This window comes from Stylophora pistillata, chromosome 6 (genome assembly GCF_964205215.1).
Source record: "Stylophora pistillata chromosome 6, jaStyPist1.2, whole genome shotgun sequence".
Taxonomy (NCBI): Eukaryota; Metazoa; Cnidaria; class Anthozoa; order Scleractinia; family Pocilloporidae; genus Stylophora; species Stylophora pistillata.
Window position 1 is genome coordinate 14,260,387 of NC_142524.1, and position 11,426 is coordinate 14,271,812.

General features: G+C 41.4%; 1 pseudogene; it reads left to right on the forward strand.

Moving 5' to 3' along the window:
* The first annotated feature begins 6,620 nt into the window (after nucleotides 1–6,620).
* Nucleotides 6,621–9,184, forward strand: LOC111340703 (uncharacterized; annotated as a pseudogene).
* Nucleotides 9,185–11,426: the final 2,242 nt, after the last annotated feature.

The following is an 11,426-nucleotide window of genomic DNA, read 5'->3' on the forward strand; positions in this document are numbered from 1 at the left end:
TTTGGATTTTTCAATCACGCGACGCGCCATGTCAGCCACGCCGCGTGTAATTTCTTGCCCAATATCTTCGTGTTTAGAAGCGGGGCGTAGTTGTTTTTTCTTTGCCACTCCGCGTTGTTTTTGTACGGTGTTGAGGGATTTTTTAGGTTGTCCAACCGGTTGAAAGTCGAATTGAAATAAGGGCGATGACTCTCTGTCCAATTCTTCTCCCAATTCAACCATCTCTTCGTCCAACACATTGTCTGGAGCAGGGGTATCGAACAGACTTCCAATCCTTGTCATCAGTTCGTCGGAGACATCATCGTCACCAAACTCTTCCACAAATGTTCTTTTACCCTTATAATTTATCAACAACATTGACTATTCATGTGTACACGCGTCGATAAAGTGAATACCGGCATATAATTTATCAACAATGACTAAACACACGCGCCGGTAATAAGTGAATAACATGCACACTTCCAATTCTCAGAGGATGTGTTAAAAGAATAGACCATTCTTCTATACAAACACTTACGTTATTGTTGGCCATGACTTTCACTTCTTCTTGCTGGTCTTCTGGTTTCTTCTTCTGGTTGCTTCTTCTAGCTGGAGGAATCAACTTCTGTACTGATGCTAGAAACTCTGCTAGTTATTTACGAAAATTATAGCGTCCTCACGTGGGGACGCGGCGTGGGTATATATCCAATAAAATTCAAATCTTTCGAACGGCAGAATATAAATATTATTGCATCCTCCGTATGTTTGAAAGCATTTGTTTTCCCTACCTCGAAAATGATTGACAGGTATTGTTTTCTCTCGAGTTTGTGATACTATATTGTGAGTACGAAACGATAACTTTATATACGCTATGTTTTATGACAGCTTGTCAATCAGAGTGACATTTTTTACGTTTATGTATAACCTCTTCCTACATTTCTACATTCATTTCAAACACCATGTCATATGAAAAACAACTGTTTGGGCGAAGAGATTGAACAGAATCCCCAGTGGGCCGGAACCATCCTAGACGAATTATTTGCCGTCGTCAAAGAAAAAGCTACCACGCAAGATCTTTGTGAAATACGCAGACAAGTGACTAAATACACTGACGAGATTGAAACTTCTGATTCCAACGTGGGAGAACATTCTATTTTCCATCAATTATACAAAGACATGATCACAGCTTTTCTAGTTTATGTTACCTATTTACAACTGAAACATCGTGCAGTGTGAATAAATAAACCATAGTAAATCCCACCGCCATCTTGAATTCTTTTGTTATCTTTGTACTTTTTTGTACCGTTACTTTTTAAACCTGAAACCCTACTCACGAAATTTAACCCTTAAAACCCTCGTACACCTACGCGACATTCAAACCCTAACCCCCTTTATTCACCTAACCCTAAACCCTAACCCTAATCAAACCCCTCATACACCTATGCAACGTGAATATATTATCCTCGGCCGATACACTCGGACCCAGGCCGTGCGGTTTTACCCATACAGGCCCCCTACACTACTTTGTCATTTTTTGTGTCACGGTAAAACCTGGAAAGATACGTTGCTATCGGAGCTTCATGATTTGCTGATTTAAAATGCTATCTCTTCAAAGAAAAAAATTTCCTTTAAGTTTTATGATGCGTTGATCACCACCCTTTAAGTAAATACCACATTAAAGTCCTTAGAAAACACAAGATCCAATTTCTTGTGATTGATATTTTCCAAAAAATAATTTTTTTTGAATTTTCACCTCCGAAAGGCTCTTAACCACCGAAAATGTGCTTCTTATCCTCTCGTGCCGTGGTGAATAAAAACGGAATCAAATACCACGACTATTGCGATATAAAATGATTTTATGACCCTTCCTTTGTATGGAAATGTTGTTGTAATTCCAAAAGATTTCAATCTGAACTTTTAATTTTTTTTCAAAATCACCCTCTAAAACAGTTTCTTCTCGACTATCAATTTTGCCATTTTTCAACGGCAAAATACCCTTCCTAGTACATGGCTTTCGTTGTGCAAATGTTATTTCAGAGAAAGAGCAACCATTTTTCTTTCAATTTATGAAATAAAATTTTGGGGCAATTCAAACGGCAAGTTTTGAGAACGGAAAACATAAACGGTTGCGTGAAATTCACAACTTTTGAACTTGCGGTTGGAATGACGAACAAAAGCAGTACAAGAGTGAACTTGGACAGCAGTTTAAATAATTCGACAATTCGAACCTTTTCCACCAGTTCAAAAACTAAACAAACGATTATGACTTCGTAGTGGCAATTATCTGAAAGGAAAAGCATTTTTATTGGGCGAAATTGAGCTGTAAACCTCTTGACGACGCTTCCCGTGCCTGCGCATTAGTTTACTTTGAAGCCTGGCTTGCACCAGTTTTCTAAATATGAAAAGTATTCGTGAAAATGTTCGCATTTCGTCTGAAAGAAACCGTAGAAGCAATGATAGAATAATAGGACAAACATTTACTCACCTCATATACATATATTGTTGGAAAAAAGACCAAAATCACTCAGCTAAACTAGATTGCGTGACATCCTGTTTGACTAGACCCAGGTAAAGGTGTGGGGGTGGGGAGGTTTGGGCTTGGGCTTGAGCTTGGGTTCAAAGCAGACAAAAACATTCCCAGGTAAATCCCATAATCGCTGAAAAAAATATGTGTAGGCTTTTAGAAAAAAAGACAAACAAACAAAAATCAATCTTGGGACAGGAGCCGATCTCCCATGTGTTGGGAATTAAAAAAAGAAAATGAGAATCCTTCCATCTCATCAAATCCCAAACATCCCTCTCATTAGGTGCTTATTACCCGGGAAGAATACCTTAAGCCTCCGTGATGAAATAAAAAATATTAATAGCTAAAACCCAGACAGCCAATGATGTGAAGGACTGCCGGCATGGGATTCTGGCAGGTACAATTTTAGCATCAGGCATGTTCTATACTTTGGTAAGAATATACAAAGTTGATAAAAGTCGAAGGCCTGATTTCCCTCATTAAGCCGTATTTCCGAGCCAATTATAAGTTTTTTGCTCCCAAACGTAAAATAAAAGAGTGCTGATGTTGGAGTGTTCTCTTAATTAGTCGGTATAGACTCTAACTGTTACTACAACTGCATGCTACCAGACATTCTCTAAGTAGGGACAAGTAAGGAGCTTTGCGTCGTTCTTTGATGTTCACCACCTCAACGTCAAAATGTTCGCAAATGGAATGCAGCATGGAAACACTTAGCTGTCGCAGTTTACCTGCCTTGTGCGTGGCACATAAGTTGAAAGTGTCGAAAACAATTGGATGCCTTAGTCCCACCTCCTCTAACACAACTGCGCGAACATTTTCGTCCGCGATTTCCTCTTCAGTGGCCATAACATCTTCGTCTTGATTAGATTCTGGATCATCCGAATGAGAATGCCGGAGTTTAGAAGCTCGTCTCGAAAAGTATGATTGAATTTGCTGTTCGGTCAAAAATTCACTCACTGTGAACAGTTTTTCCCCTTCCTGGTTTCTGGTTTCTGGTTCCTGGTTTCGCGCGTAACGCATGTCACGTGCAACATCCACTGGATAAAGTTTCACTCCTGTTGCTTGCCCAACTTTAAATTTCGCATGTAAATACTGTCGCTGGGAATCACTAAACCTCGTTGCCTTTCTAGTGGCTCTGAAAGCCCACCCTTGTGGAAGAACCTCAATTGATACCGGGCATCGACATGACTCAGCTTTCACGGATGGCAGGTTCTTCGCTTCACAGAGTAGTTTATCATGGTATAATACTTTGACCTTGTCCATAAGACTTTCTCTGACCGGTAGAAACTCACATTGCCCATACAATAAGTGATTTTCCAAAGAATAGTGACGCTTTAAAAATGTTGAGTACACGGTTCTATGCTGCCTTCGCGCTGTGTCCACGGCATGAATTTGTTTTAAAAGAAAAGAAAAACAGTGGACAAGAAAAACGCACTAGGAAAAGAAACTCTTTTTCTCTTATTGAAGTTCTACTCAGGCTCTACAGTCTAGTTTACCACCTGATACTTATCCTTCATGTGAATTAACTCTAAAGAACAAAAACAACAACCAAAAAAATAAAGACACTATCCATTTGCGGAGCTGAAACTTGTGTCATTTTATTACATTTTCATTTGGTATTTTAGTTCTAGATTATTTACAGCCGCTGAGCTTTTAGTGCCAGTTTTCCTAAGGGGACTTCACAGAAGCATCTCAGGCGGTCTGCACGAGGGTTGCGTTAAGATGAACCAGTGTCACTATTTTAATTTCCACAGGAGATCGGCTCCTGTTTTAAGATTGATTTTGTTTTGTTTTGTTTTGTTTTTCGAAAAGCCTACATTGCCTTTTTTTTTTAGCGATTATGGGATCTATTAGGGAAAGTTTTTGTCTGCTTTGGACCCAAGCCCAAGCCCAAGCCCAAATCCCCCCTTACCTGGGTCTAGTCAAACAGGATGTCACGCAATCTAGTTCAGCTAAAGAATTTTGGTCTTTTTTCAACAATATATGAGGTGAGTAAAATGTTTGTCCTGTTCTTCCATCATTGCTTCTTTCAGACAAAATGGAACATTTTGATGAATACTTTTCATATTTAGATAACTGGTACAAGCCAGGCTTCAAAGTTATCAAATGGGCAATTGATTTTGATGCTTTACGCAAGGATATGGAAAATTAAATCCGAACTTTGCACAAGGGAATTCAGTGACCTTAACGAGCTAACATCCAGTTACAAGTTGACACTAACATCTCTTCTGGTCAAGCATGCGTCAATAAAGGAGAAAGTGGTTGCCTGTAGGCGGCGCTTGCCGTGGTTTAACAGTGGGATTAAGTGTGCTATAAAGACAAGGCGGAAGGCGGAGAGGAAATTGCGAATTAAAAAAACTCTCAACAGGACTTTCGCGCTTTCAAAGACGCGCGAAAGCGCGCAACGTTTGTCATGAATGGTGCGCGCCGTGAATATTATACTCCTCTTATAGCTGAGAACAGTTCAAACAACGGAACTTGTTTAGTACCACCAAGTCGCTGCTGTGTGAACCGTCTGAGGTGTCAGTTTCCAAAGGATCTAGCTCCAGATGACCTCGCCAATGTTTACGTAAATTTCCTTATGCATAAGATCGATAAAATTAATCAGTTAATTGATTACAGACTTCTTTAGAGATGCCAAAAGCCAGTGAAAAGAAGTGCGCTGATTCTGATACGTGTGCAAGTGTCACATTTGTCAATTTTAAAACGTTGTTTCAAGAGCAAGCCTCTGAGCTCATCAAGAAAGCTGCCAATAAATCATATCCGCTGGATCCAATGCCTACTTCGGTAGTCCTAGAGGTTTTGGATGTGGTGTTACCGGTGATCACGAACATGATTAACTTGTCATTCGAATCTGGCGAATTTGCTAGCAGTTGGAAAGAGGCTTTACTAAAATCACTGATTAAAAAGAGTGGACTCGACATTGCTTTTATTTATTTCCGCCCAGTTAGCAACCTCCCATATGTTTCCAAATTGTCAGAGAAGGCAGCGGCTAATGAGCTTACTGACCACATGACAGCTACTGAATTGCATATGCCTCTCCAGTCCGCGTATAAGCAAAACCATAGCACCGAGTCAACACTGCTCAAGGTCAAGAACGATATTTTGTTGAATATGGAGGCGCAAAAGGTCACTTTGTTGGTTCTCCTTGACCGCAGCGCTGCTTTTGACACTGTTCGACACGACACTCTTCTAATTCGTTTGAAGCCGAGATTTGGTGTGGATGGCAAGGCATTAAAATGGTTTGCGTCGTACCTTACGGATCGTACACAACGTGTCACTATAAAGGATGGTCAATCATCTGCTTTTCCACTTAGACAAGGATTTCCTCAAGGAAGTTGTCTCGGGCCTCTTCTGTTTGCGGTTTACACCAGTAAGCTGTTTGATATCGTCAGCAAGCATCTCCCAAGTGTACACTGCTACGCAGATGATACACAGCTGTATTTGGAATTTAGTCCTGCTGGGCAAGGGGAGGACGAGGCCGCGCTAAATGCTATGTGCGACTGCACACATGACTAGAGGAACTGGATGATTGAAGAGCGACTGATGCTAAATGATGACAAGACTGAACTAATGCTTATAGGTACTAAGTAACAGTTAGAGAAATTAAACTTGAATGATATTACTGTAGGTGACACAGTCGTAGAACCGAAATCAGTTCCGCGAAATCTTGGTTCACGGTTTGATTGTAATCTGGATATGTCATCCCACATAAGTAAACAATGCGCCTCGGCATTCTATCATTTGCATAATACAAGTCGGATCCTTAGGTTATTAAGTATAGATAGTTTCTAAAGAAACTGTTTGGGGCTGCGACGGTGAGGGTAACGAAATAATTTGAATATATCAACAAAGTTGAAATGGTAAATTAGCCACCGTTCGATTGTAAAAGCTGACGTTTTGAGCGTTAGCCCTTCGCTCCGACGAAGTGAGTGAGACATCGTTACCCATGTACGACCCATGTACTTCAACAGAGGTCTTCCACAGGGTGACGCTCTGTGCCCATACCTATTTACCTTGTGTCTTAATTCGGTTGCGTGGAGACTGAGCTCTACTGAAGGTTATAGGCTGTCAGAGCCGATCGCGTCCAAGATTACGAACTTGCTCTACATAGACGATCTCAAGGTGTTCACCGCCTCTAAAGCGAAATTAAAAAGAGTGCTGGAGATGGCTCAGACCACGATGGGGGACATCGGCCTGCAGTGGAACCCCAAGAAGTGTACTCGTTTGCAAGTGAGAAGGGGAATTACCTTAAAAGATTCGGAAGGATACGTGATGGGAACAATGAGCGTGGATTGTCTTAAGAAGGACTTGCATTATCGTTTTCTGGGAGTAACAGAAGAGTTATTGCAAGATGAGAAGGCGGTTTTGGAGCGAGCAGCTAACACTTGCCTGAGATGATTATCCGTCATCTGGTCAAGCCCACTGTCGGACAGCAACAGAGTGGTGGCGTCTAACCAACTAGCGCTACCGGTACTCATGTGGTCACAGCATTGGAACATTTCTGACTTAAAGAAATTGGATAGACAGGCTCGTAAGATTATCAGCAATAGCGGTGGGAAGCATCCGCTTGGTTCAAATTCTCCTATATACCTGCCTAGAGCTCTAGGAGGGCGTGGCCTGAAGTCTGTGGAGACTGAGTGCAAAAAAATCAAGATTGAGTCAGCTATCAGGCTGTATAATGATAACGAACCAACCATGAGCCTGGTGAGAGCCTTTGAAGAGCATGCCACATTTTCACTTTTGTGAAATATCTGGGAATTCTGATAGATAATAACCTCTCTTGGAAGTATCATATTGATTATATCTCATCTAAAGTTAGTAAAGGAATTGGTATAATTGCCAGGTTAAGACATCTTGTCCCATTTGCCACACTTCTTAACATCTACCGCTCCTTAATTGAACCCTATATCTCTTATGGTCTTATTGCCTGGGGACAAGCTGCTAACACTCATTTAAACAAGGTTCTCATTTTACAAAAACGTGCTCTACGACTAATGTATTTTGCGGATAGCAAAACTCATAGTGCCCCGCTATTTGTTAACTCCAGAATCTTACCAATAACTATGCTCTATTCTCATTTGGTTTCCTCTTTGATGCATGACATTGATAATCACCGTGCCCCGTCTAATATTTCTATGCTCTTTCTCCACTCCGAGCAGGTTCATCACCATTTCACAAGATTCTCAGCAACGGCTAATCTATACGTTAAAGCGTCTAGAACCAACCAACTTTTATTTCTTTTGCTAGAATAGGTGTAAGATTGTGGAATAGCATCCCAAAAGAACTTCGTATTAAAAACAGAACCCCGTTTAAGCGTGAACTTAAAAATCGCCTGTTAAAACTTTTGGAAAATGAGGAGATGAATGTTGATATACGCTGCTCAGAAATTTGTAAATATCTCTTGATAAAGTAACTCTTCGTTTAAGTCTTGTTTCAATTGTATTATATATCTTGATAACTTTGCAATTGATTATTTAATTATTCAACGGACTTAATTTTATTTTATTTTATTTAACAATTGTATTTTTATTTAATGATTATCTTTGTTTAATTGTATCGGTATGTGATCATTAGCAGAGACAGCACTTGTTTTAGAAGGGTGGCCCGCCTAGAATAGCTTGCTAATTGCGGGTCACCTAGGACTGTGATAATATTGTATTGCTAACAAATAAATAAATTGAATTGAATTGAATTGCCACAACACAAGGTCATCAATCTCTATTAAAGGAGTCCGCCAAATTCTCTGAAGAGTTTGGGGTTGCTCTCGAGCTCTCCTTTCCTGAGCCAAAATGCTGAGACAGGGACGGGCGGGAAGTACCATCGGATAAGCTCAAGAGGCTCTTAAAGAGAGCTGTTACAGCTGAACGCCAAGAAAAGATCCAAGATGAGAGGTGTCAAGGAAAGTTCCTCTCGGCGAGGTGGGAAGACGACAAGCTGAATCAAAGGGGGTGTTGGGATTAGCTGAGGAGCTGGACGGAGGCACCCTCACACGCCATTGTGGGGATTGTAGAGTTATATGAGCAGCTTACACCAACAAAGCTGTATACAGCGAGGAAAGTGAGAACAACACAGGTCAATGATGTTATGTGTAGGATGTGGAACAAAGTAGCCGAGACTCTTCCACATGTCCTGGCCGGCTGCCCGGCTCTCGCACAAAAGAAGTACTTGTCGAGACACGATGCGGTCCTCAAGGTGTTGTTTTTCGAGAAGCTGAGGGATTTGGAACTGAAAGATAACCCCCCCTGGTACTCGTCCGTAGATCCTAAACCAGTCTATGAGTCCAGGGAGGTCAAGGCCCTCTGGGATGTTCCAGTGTATACGGAGCACAGTTTTTTGAAGTAGAAGAGAGTAGATGCGCGTTTCATTGACGTCAAGAAGAAAGAGGGGATAGCTGTGGAGATGTCGTGCCCGTGGATGGACAACCGACTGACGAAGACCGAGGAGAAGACTGCAAAGTATGGTCCTTTGAGGTGAGAGATGGCTCAGCAGTATCCAGGATACACCATCAAACAACATGATATCATCATTGATGTCCTGGGTGGAGGGTCGAGAGATGTGGACGTGTCTATGATAGAGCTATTCGGAGGCCGGGGAGAGGGGATCCTAAGAAAAATGCAGAAAGCTGTCCTTTCGAACACTTTGAACATTTCAAGAAGTTTTAAAATTATCACTAGATAACTAAGGAGCTCACTTGTTCAGAAGAACGTGACGTTGCGTTACATGTATGGTATTTTTAAAATGAGTGACAAGGATCAAATGTCAAGTACTTTTACTTAGTTCGAGTTTTCGCCTTGTGTAGATCGAGTATTCGCCATGGAGGTTTTGTTCTTAGTCAAAATAAAGTAAAACGTTGAGTTTAACCGCGGATTTATTGAGTCGTTCTCAACATCACTTACATAACTTTTAGAGATTTTTCGTACCTAAGTGTCTGGTATTTATCAGATTATTAGATATATATATATATATATATATATGTATTTTATTACTTAATTTTTATTTATTTATTTACGCTTTCAAAGTTTAGGAAGATTCTATTCCTACGCGCAGCCTGGGCCACGTTTATCGCCCCAGTCCCCAGTCTGTGTATGATGTTATGGCAAACATAAGTTTTTACAACTGTCGAATAATAATGATAGAGAACTTAAGCACCAGACGTTCTTGAGGTCACGAACGCCTACCGGAAGTCATTAGAGGAACTATGTACATACTGCGCATGTTATGACGTTCGCGTGGTCACGTCGCCGACGCCAGAACGCCACTTTTCAGGTTGAAGGTAGGACGCCACAAAAATATGCTGTTATTTTGTTTATAGGAGATAAATTATTGACTGAAAACCTTAAAAAGCTCTTCTGCTTTTCATTAAGTGATTAAAAAACGTTTTCGCAGCGCGTAAAGTGGTTTTTGCTTAATCGATAGATTAAACGGGATTCGACAATGGCAGACAATCTTCTCGCCAAGTCTGGCTGAGTTAAGTCATTTGATTTTATGTCCATTTGAGTCATCAAATGCAGAACTAAGATTTTTTTAAACCGGGTTTAAGCTTATCCCAAATTACTTTGGGCGATAATTTAGATACAATAACAAAGTGCAGAATGAGGTAGATGATTGTCTTTCTGCATCGGTTGTATTTTGTAACTGCACATTGTATATCGTATGCATGCCTGCTAGGTTTTGAGCAACCGACTACAAACATAAGAATAACAAATCTCGCTGTGGTTAACGAATTTAGAAAAAGAGAAATGGTCCTCTAGGCATCCAGATCATGCACTGAAAACTTCATGCTCGCTTGTTTGTTCGCATTGTTTACACAACTATGAAGTGGTAAATTTCAAGTCGTCTAATAAATATGCAAGACGAATTATTCATTCTGTCAAGACAGTGGGGTAAAGAAACTTGTTCCCCTGCTCATTAAGGTCATATCTTTAGCATCTTTTAGCAAAGACATGTTAACACGGGTAGAGGTCCGTGTCTGAAAAACGTCGACTGCTTAACCTTCCTATTTCGCGCCAAGAACGAAGGCCTCGATCCAGTCTTACGCGGCTTCTCTGCCGTATGTGTTGTCAAGAACGTCTGGTGCTTAAGCTCTCTAATAACAATAATAATATACCTCTCACGTAATAAAGGTGGGATGGGGGCTGAGCTCCACCGAGACAGAGTATAAAGAAACGAAGGTGAAAGCAGCGGTCAATCTGTATCAGAACATAGATCCGGCTATGAAGATGGTACGGGACTTTGAGGAGCCTACGGAGAGCGTGGGGCACCAAGCGCTGACAAAGGAAGCAGCGGCGTTCGCGAAGGGGTATGGTCTGCAGCTACAGCTTGAATACCCTGATCCAGTCTGTGTCACAGAGGAGGGAGAGGTGATACCTGGGAAAAAGATAAAGAATCTTCTCAAGACATCGAGAATCAAGAAGACGGGAGGAGGTTAGAGAACCGAGATGGCATGGAAAGTTGGTGACGGAAAGAGAAAGAGACGAAGAGCTAAGTGCTGAGCGGTGCCTTTTGGTGGCTGAGCGACTGGCGAACCTGCAGAACACACACCATTGCGGGCATGTTTGAACTTTACGAACAGCTTTTACCCGCACAGTTGTACACCATTCATAAGACACCTGTGAGTGAGTAGTGATTCTGCATGTAGGCTGTGTGGTACAACGCCAGAGGGCATGGCCCATATCTTATCTGCCTGCCCCGCGCCTGCACAAACCAAGTAACTTGCAAGACATGACGCAGTCTTAAAGGTCCTGTTCTTGAGAAGACTTCTGAGAAGACCATGAAGTATCTGCCACTCAGATGGGAATTGAAGCAGAGGTACCTAGGGTACGAGATCAACCAGTGCAATATATCTTAGATGTACTCGGGGAATGGTCCAAGGACTTGAATGTCACTCAACAGAAGCTAGTAGGTAGCAAAGCTAATGGTG